This window comes from Myotis davidii, unplaced genomic scaffold (assembly GCF_000327345.1).
Source record: "Myotis davidii unplaced genomic scaffold, ASM32734v1 scaffold827, whole genome shotgun sequence".
NCBI classification, from domain to species: domain Eukaryota; kingdom Metazoa; phylum Chordata; class Mammalia; order Chiroptera; family Vespertilionidae; genus Myotis; species Myotis davidii.
Window position 1 is genome coordinate 1,696,893 of NW_006297815.1, and position 15,229 is coordinate 1,712,121.

Genomic DNA, 15,229 nt, shown 5'->3' on the forward strand with positions numbered 1-15,229 from the left:
CGACTGACAATCCTCAGGGGGTAAGGGGTGTGGGGGGTGCGGGAAGAGACTGGACAAAAATCATACACCTATGGATGAGGACAAGGGGGTGGGGTAAGAGCAGAGGGTGGGGTGGGAACCGGGTGGAGGGGAGCTATGGGGGGGAAAAAAGGAACAACTGTAATAATCTGAACAATAAAGATTTAATTTAAAAAAACCATGAAAGGAGTCAGACCATAAAGACATGCATTCAACAACCATTGCCTATGACAGCCCACCCTCCCACTCTATTCCTCCATCCCTCCAACCTCAGTCCTTAGAACATGCCATGCTTGGCCTCTGGCCCTTTGCACTCTCCATCCCCCTGCCTCAGACCTTTCCCAGGCCTCCCATCTCTGCCCTCCCCCGTGTCTGGCTAAATCTTATTCATCTTTTAGGTTTCAGCTGAGATGTCATTTCTCCCAGGAAAATGCTGCTGACCACCCCAACCTGAGAAGGAGGCTCTTCCGTGTTCCCATGCACCCCCTCAGCCAACCACTTCCCTTCTTGTGGCATTTTTCACAATTCAGAGTGAATTTCCTGTCTATTCATCTATCTCTCCCTGCAAGCTGAGGTTATTATGAGGGCAGGAACCTTATCTGCTGTGTTTACTGTATTTTCAGGTATTTCTTAAACATAGAAAAGCAGTAGTACTACTAGTCAGCTTTTTTAATTTAGGTCATAATAAGTGCCAGGCACTGACATAAGTATTTATATGTACTAGTATTAACTCATTTAATTGTGAGGTGGGTGCTATTTTTCCATTTCACAGATGAAGGAAGAGAAGCACAGAGAAATTAAGTAAATTGCCCAAAGGAACATAGCTTGTAAGTGGCAGTGGAGGGATTCAAACCCAGGTAGTCTGGCTCCAGAGTCCGTATTGGAAGAGGGGTGATTAATTCTATTGGGGAGAGGTAAAAGGCCAGGGGAGGCTTTATCAGAAATAACATCTGAACCAGGTATGAAGAGTGAAGAGGAGTTTGCCACCTGGGCAAGGAGCAGGGCTTTGCAGACTTGACCTCCTCCCATGACTACCTTTCAATGCAAAAGCATTTTCCTGAGGGGCAAATGGAAAGCAATGGGCAGGACTGGCCAGTGAGGCTTAGACAGGGAGAATGCCTTAGATGGCATCCAGTTTCAGCCTGAGTCACCCATGGGTGGGGCGAGGCAGGTTACATATACCCTGGAGCTCTGCTCCTTCTGTCCCTGCATGGGTAAGGACACTCCCCTGCCTTCTCCTCTTGCACTAAGATTTGAGGCTGAACCATGCCCCCCTTCTTGTAGGGATTGGCTCACCACCTGAGAAGGAAAGTCCCAGCAAACACCCCTTGGGTCAGGTGCAGGCCCAGAGCAGACCTGCAGCCTCTGAGGGCAGCGGGGAGTTTCCTCAAAACCCTCCTGGGCCTATCCTCAGCCTGACCTTACGAACTCTGGGAGCCACCCCTGACTCAGGAGGCCCCCAACTCTTAAAGCTCCAGACCTTTTTAAGAGACTGGATCTCAAGGGAACTCCAGGATGTAAGTACAGATGAAGAGGAGGTGCTTCACAGCACCATCTGCCCTGACCCTGTCCCTGGGAGAGCCCTGAGCCTGACCTAGCCCTGCCACCTTTCTACTGTTGGGATAACTGAGGCCCGGAGGAGGGAAGAGACTTGCCACTGGCTGGAGGAAACTCGGGTCTCCTGAGTCCGACCAGCACTCTTCTCACTAAACAGCCTCATCTCTTCTGTCCTCTCTGTCCTGGCCTTTCAAATTGACCTGGAAGGTGCCTCTACCAGGCACCTTCATGCATACCATTCATTCATTCATTCATTCATTCATTCATTCATTCATTCATTCATTCTGCAAACCTTTACTAGTCTCCTTCTAAATGTCAGACACTGAGCTGGGCCCCTGACCTCAGGGGATGACAAACTGATGTGTAAGACAAATACATTCGCAGACTTTTACAATCCACTCTGATTAAGCCACAGCGGAGACCTTTCGTCACCTTATTCTCAGGGTAGATGCAGAGAATATACCGTATGCATGGACCACTGAGGAAGGAGTGACATGGGGATGGTGGCTGACAGGGTGGGAGGGCCGAGTTACACTTCAGAGCTTCTCCTCAACCTCTCTGTGCCCCCATCACTCAGCACCTCCTCCGTGACCATGGCTGAGGACAAGAGACCTCAACCCCCAGCTGTGTTGGTTGATCTAGACCTGGGCTGTCTGACCTGATGGCCATGAGGCCTGTGTGCATGTTTCAATTTAAATTAATGAAAATCAGTCACATGTGGCAACCATACTGAGCAGCACAAGTCATAGATCATTGGTGGCATCCAGAAAGTTCTTGTGAACCATGATGCTAGTCCATAGCAGCGACACACTTTTTGAATTCGAACGTATTTGGGAATTAACAGGAAATTGCCAAGTCTTCATTTTACCAGAAAAAATTTAAAGCAGTAATGTTGTTTTTTAAATGGTCTGGCCAATGTGGCTCAGTAGTTGACCACTGACCTATGAACCAGGAGGTCACAGTTCAATTTCAGGTCAGGGCACGTGTTGGGGTTGCATACTCCATCCAATTTCCAGTCAGAGGCATGCAGGAGACAGCCAATCAATGATTCTCTGTCACCACTGATGTTTCTATCGCCTTCTCTCTCTTCCTCCCTGAATTCAACAGAAATATATATATTTAAAAACAAAACATGAACACTAAAAGTAATATGAAAGTTTTTATTAGGGCTGGGGTTTAAAATAGCCACATTAAGGGATATCCAAGGAACAACTGGAGAATATTGATTGTGTATTGGATAATTGTATTGTGGTTATGGAGGAGACTGCCTGTTATTTGGAGGATTTAGGGGTGAAATATGAGGATGTCTGCAGTTAACTCCCTTGTGTCTGAGGGAGGAAAACATTTTATATATATTGGGATAAGCAAATGTGTCCCTATGTTAACAACTCATGAACCCAGGTAAATCTTATAGGAAGTTTGAGAATTTTTCAAAATAAAAGTTGGGGGGAATAAGCAGTGAAGACAGTGGTTACTCTACTGCCCAGCAGATCATGAGGGTTCTTGCAGGGCAGCTCTAGTGCTCCAGCTCTTGACGTGGGATGCTGGTTACATGATGTTGTAATGGGTCGAACTGTGCCTCTCTCCCTGGAAATCTATGAATGTCACCTTATTTGGAAAAAGGGTCTTTGTAGCTGTAATTAAGTTAAGGATCCTGAGATGAGATCATTCTGTATTAGAATGGGCCCTAAACCCATTGGTGACCTTATCGGAGACCCAGAGAAGAAGGCTGTGTGAACATGGAGGCAGAGATATTGGAGTGATGCAGCCACAAGCCAAGGAACTGCTGGAGCCCCCAGAAGCTGGATGAGTCCAGGAAGGATTCTCCCCCAGAGCCTTGAGGGGTGTATGGTCCTGCTGACACCCTGACTTCAGGCTTCTCTCCTCCAAAACTAAGAGAATAACTGTCTGTTGTTTTAGGCCACCAGGTTTGTGGTACTTCGTTACAACAGCCCTAGGTGTTCCAGGGTGTTCACTTAGTGGCAATTCATCAAGCTGTACCCTTATGATTTGTGTACATTTCTCTATGTATGTTATACTCCTTAAAAAATGTACTGAAAAAATAAATAAACCAGAATGACTATCTATTATCAGCATTCATTTTAAAAATTTAAAGGCCTAGTAAGGACATAATCTCAAAATAAAAGATAGGCCCTTAAAATGAAATTTCACTTTATGATACTCTTTTCCTTCCTTTTGCTAAGAATCCGCAAACATAGCCATTCTAGCTCAGCACCAGCTGCAGATCAGCTACATCAGAATCCCTTGGGGAGTTTTGAAAAATACAGAATCCCAGACAGAGAGGTCACGAAGACAAGATAGGGAGTCCAGAAATAGACCCAAATACATGTGGGAATTTAGTATATGCTAAAGGTGGCATTTCAATTTAGTGGGGGAAGACAGATTATTCAATATGGTTTTGGTTCAATTGGCTAGCCACCTGGAAAAAAATAAAGCTGTACCTCTACCTCATTCTATTCACCAAAATAAATTCCAGATGGATGAAACTTTTAATTAAGGGGAAAAACACCCTAAAAGGACATCATGAGAATATAAGGCGTTTTCTTCTTATAATCTTGAGGTAAGAATTGCCTTTAACAAACATTTACTCATTACTTATTCTCTAACTTTTGCTTGGTGCTGGAGATGGAGACAAGCGGAGGTGCTTGCCTTCTAGAACTCAAGATAGTGAGGGTGATCTAGAACAGTGGTTCCCAAGTTTTAAGATTTCACTGTTACGAATAATTTAATAATTTTTTTTGCTTTTTAATAATCTCAGAGTGGGGGGAAGCAAGTTTATATGAACAGTACATAATCGCAAAGCAGTTATAAAAAAGGATCCATACATTCAATTAGGTAAAACCAGATGGTCAAAAACAACAACACAAGAATAGCCTTGATGGGAAGGGGCGTGGGGATGAAGATAGATTGCTTGATGAGTGTGAGGTTTTCTTTTGGGGTGATAAAAAATGTTGTGGAACTAGTTAGAGGTGGTGATTGTACAACATTATGAATGTACTAAATACTACTGAATTGTGAACTTGAAAAAAAAACACTTTTAAATGATTAATTTTATGTTATGTGAATTTCACTTCAATAAAAAAATAAATAGGAATACAAATTTTGAAATCAACTTTTAAAAACTTTAAGTGCCTCACTGGGAAAAATTTTAACGTAAGGGGAAGATAAGAATTCATTTCTCTAATATACAAAGAGTTCTGACAAATCAATAAGGCAAAGATAAACAATCGGTGCTGGTAAGGACATGGAGCAACAGACCACCTCATTTATCATTGGTAAGAATGTAAATTGGTATAAAGTTTGGTAATGTAATTTGGAAATAATTTAAATGGACAGAACTTTTGACCCAGCAATTTCACTGCTGAGATCCTTCTCTTACAGATATACTTACATAAGTATTCATTGTACTATGCTGGCAACTCAAGCTGGCAACTCAAGCAAGCATATAGGTTCAAAGGTATTTTTTGCAGCACTATTTATAATAGCAAACAACCTAGTGCTCATCAGTGGGGAACTGGTTAAACATAGTACATCTCTGGGTAGTGGATCCTACTCAGATGTATCTATGTGTGCTTAGGGAAAACTATTCAGACAAGAACTATTAAGGGTGTGTTTGGGGGGACGGGTGTCCACAACACTTAGTATTATATATCCAGTGTGTGCAGACCTTTAAAAATTTTCTGGAGGGTACACAAGTAGCTGATAACAGTAGTTATGATAGAAAATCACACTCAAGATTGGGGGACAAGGAGAGAGATTTTTTACCTAAACTTCATATCTTTTCATACTTCTTGAATTTTTTTAAAAAAGATATTTTATTGATTTTTCCACAGAAAGGAGGGGAGATAGAGAGTGAGAAACATCTATGAGAGAGAAACATTGATCAGCTGCCTCCCGCACGCCTCCTACTGGGGATATGCCCACAACCAAGGTACATGCCCTTTACCGGAATCGAACCCGGGACCCTTGAGTCCACAGGCCGACACTCTATCCACTGAGCCAAACCGGTCAGGGCCTTCTTGAATTTTTTTAAAATGCGAACATATGTTACCCTTATGTATACCGCTTTTTAAGGTTAATTTTTTAAATTATGAAATAGCTTAGGCATAGGAAAAGTGTAGATAATAATGAAACAGCCCTGGCCAGTAGCTCAGTGGTTAGAGCGTCTGCCCACACACTGAAGGGTGTCGGGTTCGATTCCTGGTCAAGGGCAAGTGCCTGGGTTGCATGTGGGAGTGGCAACCAATCGATGTTTCTCTTTTTCTCCCTTCCTCCCTCCACTCCCTCTATAAAAAACAAAATCAATGGAAAAATATTCTTGGGCAAGGATTAACAAAAAAAATCCCATATAATAAAAGACTAATAAGCAAATTGATTGAATGGCAGAACGACCGGTCGCTATGATGCATACTGACCACCAGGGGGCAGACGCTCAACGCAAGCTGCCCCCTGGTGGTCAGTGCACTCAACCAGAAGCTGGGTTCACAGCTGGCGAGTGCAGCAGCAGTGGCGGGAGCCTCTCCCACCTCTGCTGCAGTGCTAAGGATGTCTGACTGACAGCTTAGGCCTGCTCCCTGCATCAGTCAGACATCCCCAGAGGGCTCCCAGACTGCAAGAGGGCACAGGCTAGGCTGAGGGACCCCCCTCCAAGTGCATGAATTTCATGCCCAAGCCCCCTAGTAAATAAATAAACAAACTCAGGTTCCCAACACCCATTTATAATAATATAAGTGTAACATGCAAATCGACCTAATGACCGAACATCAGAACAACCGTCTGGACGATCTTCCAGACAACCATGCTATGACACCTACTGGCACCAGACCAGCCAAGGCGGGTATAATGCGATTGGTTGGAGGCCCAGCCATCGCCCTATGATTACTTTGCAGAGGGAGGCCCAGGCCACCAACCAGCAGGGCAATCAATCGGGGGCTCTACGATTGCCCCAAAGAGGAAGGCCCAGGCCACCAACTGGGGGCTGCAGTGGATGGGCGGGGCCTACCTCTTTGGGCAATTGGTCATGAGCCTCCGGGACTGAGAGGGCACAGGCCACGCTGAGGGACCCCCTCCTCCCACCCCAAGTGCATGCACCAGGCCTCTAGTATTAAATAATTTAACATGACAGACACAACTTGAAGACCCCTGTACATCTTTCTGCAACCTCACTCCCCATCCCCTCCCTAGAGGTAACACCATTCTGAATTTGATGTTATCAGATATCCATTTTTGTTCATTTGTTTGTTTTTTGCTGTTATTTACTTAAACAACATAAATTTATTTCTCACAGTTCCAGAAACTATAAGTCAGAGCTCAGGATGTCAGTATGCTCGGGTTTTAGTGAGGGCTCTCTTCCTGGCTTGCAGGCAGCCTTCTTCTTGCTTTGTTTTCACATGACAGAAAGCCAGACATGCATGTTTTTATTCCCATGCATTTAAAAAAATCTTTTAGCTCAGTGGGTAGAGCATTGGCTTGTGGACTGAAGGATCCCAGGTTTGATTCTGATCAAGGGCACATGCCCGGATAGTGGGCTCCATCCCCAGTAGGGGGCATGCAGGAGGCAGCCCATCAATGATTCTCTCTCATCATTGATGTTTCGATCTCTCTCTTCCTCTCTGAAGTCAGTAAAAATATTTTTTAAAAATATTTTATAACTTCCTTATCTATCAATAGACAGCATATTGTTTTGCATGTTTTATTCTTTATATAAATAATGTTCATCTATACAGTATAGTTCTCAGACCCAGGCAAGTCGGGTCTTGGACCCTGAGTTTTAGAGGGGTCTCCTCCTGGCCCTTCTCCGTCTGTGCCCTCCTGGGGCAAGGACTCCAAGGGAACATGCACACTTGGAGTCTGTGAGCCTCTTGTAGACCACAGTCAGGTTACTCTGGACCCCAGAACTCCAGGCCCAAACAGCCTCCAGCGCTATGCAGTGCCTAAGCGGGACTTTCTCCAGGGTGCACCCTCCCGAGGGTGAGCCATCTACCTAAGTGTGCACCCTAGGCCAAGGGGTGACCTTTTGAGGAGAGGTAGGGTGGGGAGTAAGTGCAGCTGAACCTTCGCTCGGGTGCCCGCACACAAAAGGAGGCATGAGGGTGCGATTCAGGTGGGAATAGGCAGCCATTTGTATTTTCGCCTTGGACTCTCCTCTCCTATATGCACATTAAATTCTATGCATTTTGACAACTTGCTTTTCCCCTCAACATTACATTTTTGAGCATTATCTATGGTAATATCTATAGCTCCAGTTTACTCATTTTCTCTCCCTTGCAGCATGCCCTCAAAGTTTTAAAAGTTTCAGATCCCTGATGCCTCACTCAGAAGATTCTGATGTGGGAGGAGGGGCCAGGTGGGTTGAAGCGTCTGCATCTTTTGGAAACCGCGTGATGCAGCTTGGCCGCTCGTTTTTTTTTTAAGAACCATGGGGGATCCTGACTGGTTTGGCTCAGTGGATAGAGCGTCGGCCTGTGGACTGAAGGGTCCCAGGTTCGATTCCAGTCAAGGGCATGTACCTTGGTTGCAGGCACATCCCCAATAGGGGGTGTGCAGGAGGCAGCTGATTGGTGCTTCTCTCATTGATGTTTCTAACTCTCTATCCCTCTCCCTTCCTCTCTGTAAAAAATCAATAAAATATATATTAAAAAAAAAAAACCATGGGGGGATAAACCCCTCTTGGAGTGCCCCTGGCTTTGCACAGGCCAACCCTGTCACTTTCTGCTATCCCTCCTTGTGTCCCCAAGGTCTGTTTGGACAGGCTCTGCGCAGGCCACCAGCCCAGCAGCCGGTTCAGGTCTGGGAGAGCTGGCGAAGGCAGCGGGCGCCCCCTGCTGGATACAAACGCAAACTGAGCAGATTGTCCCTCCTCCATGGATCTCTGGCCAAAGCACCCAGCCTTTCCCCCAGCCTTTAGTAGCACTTGGACGCAAATTGCCATCTATTCTGCTCTCAAAAAGTGTTCTCACATAACAGACTCTCTATGGAATCTTTATTAGGGATAAAAGAGTGTGTGGTTGAGAAACTGCCGGGCTCAAATTCTGGTTTATTCTCTGATCATTGGGTGACCTCAGGCAAATCAGTGGACTGCTGAATAACTCAGTTCCTCATGAATAAAATGGGGCAGTAATGTTACCTACCTCATAGGCCTGCTTTGAAGATTAGCATTTACAGGGGTGCCTGCAGCTCTAGTTGCTATCAGATGCCAGTCCCAGGGCTAATGACTTCTCACAGTGACCCAGAGCTTACTGGTCCAGGAACTGCTCTGTGCTCTTTCTGTTGACTGGCTATATCATTTGATCATCACAACTCATGAGGTGAGGGTGCTTATGTTCACCCCCATTTTACAAAGGAGGAAACTGAGGCACAGAGAGATCAGTCAAAGGCTCACAGCTCACAGCTTGTCACAACCATGATTTGAATCCAGGCAATTACACTCCAGAGCCCATGCTTTTTGTTTTTTAATCAATTTTAGAGAGGAAGGAAGGAGGAATGAGAGAAAGAAAGACAGACAGACATTGATTAGTTGCCTCCTGTGTACACCAGGGATCAACTGGGACTGAAACTGAAACAGCCCAGCAGGTGTGGCTCAGTGGTTGAATGTCAACCCATGAACCAGGAGGTCACCAGTTAGGTTCTAGGTCAGGGCACATGCCTGGGTTTTGGGCTCGATCCCCAGTAGGGGGCATGCAGGAGGCGGCCAGTCAATGATTCTCTCTCATCATTGATGTTTCTCTCCCTTCCTCTCTGAAATCAGTAAAAATCTATTTTTTAAAAAGCCTAGGTATGTGCCCTGACCAGGAATCAAACCTGAGAACCTTCAGTGCACAGGACAATGCTCCAACCAACTGAGCCACACTGGCCAGAGCCTATGCTTTCAGTTATTTAGTTATTTAGGTAGTTAATCCTCACCCAAGGATATTTTTCCTTTTTTTTTTTTAGGGAGAGTAGAAGAGAGAGGGAAAGACCGAGAGAAACATCAATGTGAGAGAAACACACTGATTGCTTGTCTCCTGCACCAGCCCCCAGGGCCCAGGCCAGGGAGGAGCCAGCAACCAAGGTACGTACCCGGGACCGGAATTGAACCCGGGACTTTTTGGTCCGCAGGCAGACACTCTACTGAGCCAAACCGGCTAGAGCAGAGCCCATGCTTTCAATCACTGCATTCTCATGGCAATTTGGGGGCATGTACTCTGCCTGTTATACAGCTGGGAACACTAAGGCTCAGGGAGGTGAAGCGACTTGCCTCAGATCATACAACTAATTAGTATTGGAGCCTGGCCCGGACTTGCCCCAGTTCTGGCTCCTTGCATTATCTGATGTAATTCCATGGCAACCCAGCAGGCATGGTGACCCTGTGACAAGTTAGGGAATTGATCTGAGATGGTTGAATGACTTGCTCAAGGTCACAGAGCCAGTTAGTAGGGAGCTTTTCCTTTTGGGAGTAGAGCCCAAGGACTTTCTGTTCAGGGCCCAGGACCTCTGCAGTGCCCTGCTGCAGCCCCTGGCCATCTCTTATCTTTATGATCACAGCTCCTGTTCCTAGGAATGCCAGTTTAGCACCACTTGCTTCCAGGCCAGTCTCAGCACAGCTGTCAAAGTTGTGTTCTCAAGCTGTCACTCATCTGAAACCTGGCCTCAGCATTGGCTCATGGAGCTTTCTGTATGACATGGAAGTCAGATTCCATTCCCCTGCCCTCAATAGGAGGCAGCTGGTATCTTGGAAGGAGCAAGATGTTGGAGCCAGACAATTCAAGGTTGAAATCCAGCTGGACAAACATCCTCACCTCCCTGAAATCCCATTTCATCACCTCTAATATGGGGAAAATGACCTGTGCTATGCAGGCTCCTGTGAGAATAAAATGCAATAAAGTGTATACAGCATCTGGTACACAGTGGGTGCTGAGTAAATGTTAGCTCCCTTCGCTAGTTCTGTGCTGCAGACTCTCATCTGCTGTGCATGCCTCCTCCTCACAGGCCCAGAAGTCACCACCTTCCCCTCCAAGATGGTCCCTTGAGCTGTATGAGAGGTCTCTGAGCCAGGGTTGGGTGAGTGTAGAACACACATCCTCTGTTGTGCCTGGGGCAGAGGGAAAGGGTATACAAGCCCTGGGCTCACAGGCAGAATAACAGTATCATATATAACTCTTTGGTCAATGGCTGGAGATTAACTGAGCACCTACTATGTACCAGTAACTGTTCTTGGTAATAGCCGTCAGTATTAAATAAGATAAGATCCCTGTTTCATACACAGCTGGTCCTTGAATAGTCATTTCATTCAACTTCATTTCGTTATAGGAACTTAATTTAGCTATTGTTTATATCAATTAGCCAATGCTAATTATAGCTCATTTCCTTTCACTGTACCTCATTTTGAGGGCGGGGGTGGCTTCAGCAGCTACAGTGTTTCCTCTGTGGTTTTAGCTCCTGCTACTAAGGCCCATCATGGCCCCAGCTCCTCCTCTCTGGGTGGCCCCAGTTCTTGGTCTTGGAAATGCCATCTCCTCCCTTTATAGATCCAGCCTCAGGGAAGGTTGTGGCTTTGAGTTACTAATCTCAAATTTGCTTCAACTTCTCCTGGTCGTTCTTTCTGACCACCAGCTTTGAAACTAAGTCTCCATATTAGATTCCCTCTTCCCAGAATCGTCTGGCATAGTCTTATTTTCCTAGCTAGATCCCTGCTATTGTGTCTCTGTTTCCTTGTCTATAGAGTGGGGGTTCATTCATTCAACGAGTAAGTATCTAGTAGCTTTCTTGTGACTATAAACTGTGTTAAGTGGGAATATAGGAAACAAGACAGGTTAAAAGACACGAAAATCCAGGCGCTGCTTACTCTCATGCCTCTGTAATGCTCAGAGGAGATGTTTACATAAATGTCACCTGCTGTTTGTGTCTCAGGAATTGCCATCACAAGCAAACACTATTTGGACTATAGACTATTTTCTGAATCCAACTGTTCTTGTCCTAGGGTCTTTCGCCACCACCCTCTAACCCTTCCAATACTTTGAAAGAGAAAGATTTAGGACAGATTAAAGGAAGCTTTAATTTACACCATGGTGCCGAAAACGGTTTGGCTCAGTGGATAGAGTGTCGGCCTGTGGACTGAAAGGTCCCAGGTTCGATTCCGGTTAAGGGCATGTACCTGGGTTGCGGGCACATCCCCAGTAGATGTGCAGGAGGCAGCGGATCGATGTTTCTCTCTCATCGATGTTTCTAGCTCTCTATCTCTCTCCCTTCCTCTTTGTAAAAAATTAATAAAATATATTTTTTTAAAAAAATTTACACCATGGGGAGTCAACTTATGCGGCTCATTATCCCAAGCGGTGGTACAGTTTTAAGCACAGGTTTAGCTAAACTCACAGATGGCAGTGGCAGGGTGAGAGAAGGTAGAGATGAGTCCCGGAGCACCCACCTGCTGACTGCCTGCTCTCCGCTCTGCTGCCCTCCTGTGGCCTCTAGCACAAAGGCAGAAGCACGGCACTGGGAGCCAGGACACCAGCAAATGCATGACCTCAGACAAGCCATTTCGTTTCTCTTGAGCTTCTGTTACTTTGTCTGTAACATGGGAATCCTGAGAATACCTAGGAGGATCTCTACTTGTTGTGATGATTAGTTAAGAAATGCATGTAAAGCCCCTACTGCAGTACCTGGGACTTGGTAAGAGCACAGTAAACATTTGCTTGTGTGATGACTATCTGCTGCAGGCGATCTGGCTGGAATCGCAGTCCTCGCATTACACTAGGAAACTTTTAGTGGGATTTTGAGCCACTCAGCTTCAGTTTCCCCACCTGCAAAAAGGAAAAATAGTAACCATCCTGCCTGATTTAGGAAAGTATCATCTAAGACCGAGGTATAATTATTACTACATGGGCAATGATACCGGGTTCTAAGCATGGAGTTTGGAGCCAGACTGCTGGCTTTCAATCCCAGCTCCACCCCTTACTTGTAGATAAAATGCTTAGAAAATGACTAGGTACAGAGTATTTTTTAAAAATATATTTCTGTTGATTTCTGAGAGGAAGGAGGATAGATAGAAACATCAGTAATAAGAATCATTGATTGGCTGCCTCCTGCACACCCCACACTAGGAATCGAGCCTGCAACCCGGGCATGTGTCCTGACCGGGAATCAGACTGTGACCTGACTCATAGGTCGACATTCAACCACTGAACCACACCGGCTGGGCCCCCTGCTCCCTTTAGATAACATGGTACAGCAAAGCACTTGTACAGGGTGTTTTCCCCTCTTGGCTCCTCGCCTCAGCATTTTTCTCAAAAGGTATACTTTCATGTCCTTCTGACCTAGAGGCCCTTCCCTGCTTCTAGAAGTCTTCCCATCAAAACTGAGGCCAGAACTACAAACTGCATGTTCTGATGGGAAGAACCCTGGATTAGCAGCCAGAAGACCAGGGTTGGCTTGCCTATCTTTGTGATGGAGGCATTCTGATAGGTTGTTTCCAAGGAGCCATGACCTTGGACCATGAGTTTCCCCTCTCTGGACCTTGGGCTCTTCTGTTCCATGATGAGGCTTTTACCTTCTGTATGATAACATTCTGCAATCTTGTGATTTCCTGGCAAAGGCCAAGGTCAGGGTTGAGCCTTAGACTAGGGATAGGCATGGGTACTGGGGGGCTACTACTGAGTACCATGACATCTTTGAGGCAGGACGCATCCTATCAGCATGGGGTGGGAGTGGGTTGGAGGGGCTCTGTAGAAATGAGGAATCCGGTTGATGTTGGAAAACTACCAGTTGAGTGCAAAACCAACCTGCCATTATGCCATGTTGACCCAACTCTCCAGGGCTGCTCTGGGGGGCCTGGTCCTGCCAGATGGGGGGAGGAGGAGAAGAGGGAGCCAAGTCCATCCAGAGGCCTCATGCTCTATTTCCCCTGCCAAAACCTGCTCCTACAAAAGGACCAGGGAACCCCCCTCATGCTCAGGTGCATACAAATTACAACAGCTCAAAACACCCTTTATCTTTTTAAATAGATTTTCTTTAAAGAAATTTTTAAGATTCTCCCCCCGCCCCCTCTCCCAAAAAATTGTATTTTTCAAATGAGGAATATACATTGTGCAACAAAGAGACTTAGGGATAAACCAGGGCACCGGGCTCCTTTGCAAAATGCTAAAGTCTTAAACAGAGGGTAGGGCCAAAGAGGGCATTTCAGGCATCAGGAGGTGCACACCTTTCTGAAGGGCTGCAAACGTACATCTACACCATCTACACTGAGCAGAGGAGGGCTGTGGACGATGTCCTGACCTCCAATTTGATTAGTGTAACATAGACAGCAGGCGTCCCCTTAGCCACACGGGATAGTTCCAAGACTCCTCCCAGTGGATGCCTGAAACCTTGGACATAGGTCATGTAAATTACCTACACACACATACCTATGATAAAGGTAATTTAGTGTATAAATTAGGCAAGTAAGATATTGACAACAATAAATAATAAGATGGAAACAATTATGACAATATATTGTAATAAAAGCTATGGAACATGGCCTCCCTCTCTGATAACTGACTGATCATTGAGAGGGCCACTGAGTGACTAAAAGGGAGGTCACAGGGTGGATGCTCAGGACAGGAATGACCCCCATCCCGGGAAGGAACTGGATGGCACAAGATTCTCTCACACTCCTCAGAACAGCGTGCAATTTAAAGCTTGTGAGCTGTTGATTTCTGGAATTTTCCATTTAATATTTTCAGACCACAGTTGACCCTGGGTAACTGAAACCTTGGAAAGCAAGACACTGGGGAGAGGGGGGGACTACTGCATTATGCAAAGCTCACTAAGGGCCAAGTACGGAATTCTCTCCATTTCCCCAACTCGTTGGGACTTGCCTCCCAAATCCTTTTACTTGAAGTGACCTTGGACCAGCCACATCCCATCCCAGGACCTCGGTGCCCCCATCTGCACAACAAGAATTACAAGTTCCCCATCTGCCAAGACACATCAAACCTAATCGAAAAGGATGCGATTACTAGTTCGGTGAGAGTATTCAGTAACCGGCAAGTGCCAGGAAAAATGACTGATAACACTTATTTCTCCACCTCCAAGTCAAAACCTCCCGGTCGCTGCAAGCTTTTCTGAGCGGTTCCGGGAAAGGCGTGGTCAGCCACTGGGAGCCACGCCCCCGAGCAGCAGGGCGGCCTTCGCCGCGCCCAACTCTGCGGCCCAAGGTAGGAACCCAGCAGTGGCACGTACCGCTCCCTTTGTAACCCTCCACCAAGAGAGGAAATAGTCCCCCGACCCGTAGCGGGCTCCGTCACCCATACTAGGCCACAAATAAATCCTAGCCCCTCCCCAGACTCAACTATGACTTTGTGGCCTCAGGGACACCTTCCGGCACACTGGAAACCGATCTTTCCCCAGGTCGCCGTAGGAAGTAGTTCCGGCTCAAGCTAGGCCGATGGGTCCCTCCGCAGCAGGCAAAATAAGATGGCGACCTCGTCGATGCCGGAGTCGGAGAGAAACGCGGCCACGGAAGCGTCAGGTGAGCGTCGGGTAGAGTCAGGTCGCCCCACTGCACCCTGCCGTGAAGTGGACCCACACTGCGGGAATACCCGGCAGCAAGGTCCCGGCCGGCGGGGCTGTCCGAACAGGGCCCTGGGGTCCCAGGCCCTTTGGTCGCTCTCGCAGTTGC

The 15,229-nt window shown here is 46.5% G+C and overlaps 1 long non-coding RNA gene across 1 annotated transcript in view; it reads left to right on the top strand.

Moving 5' to 3' along the window:
- Positions 1 to 13,665: 13,665 nt before the first annotated feature.
- LOC107184633 overlaps positions 13,666 to 15,229 on the top strand; it is a 2,089-nt gene continuing 525 nt past the window's right edge. The window contains exons 1-2 of the long non-coding RNA XR_001515535.1: positions 13,666 to 14,765; positions 14,959 to 15,079. This is a non-coding gene — a long non-coding RNA (uncharacterized LOC107184633). The remainder of the gene's footprint in view (positions 14,766 to 14,958; positions 15,080 to 15,229) is intronic.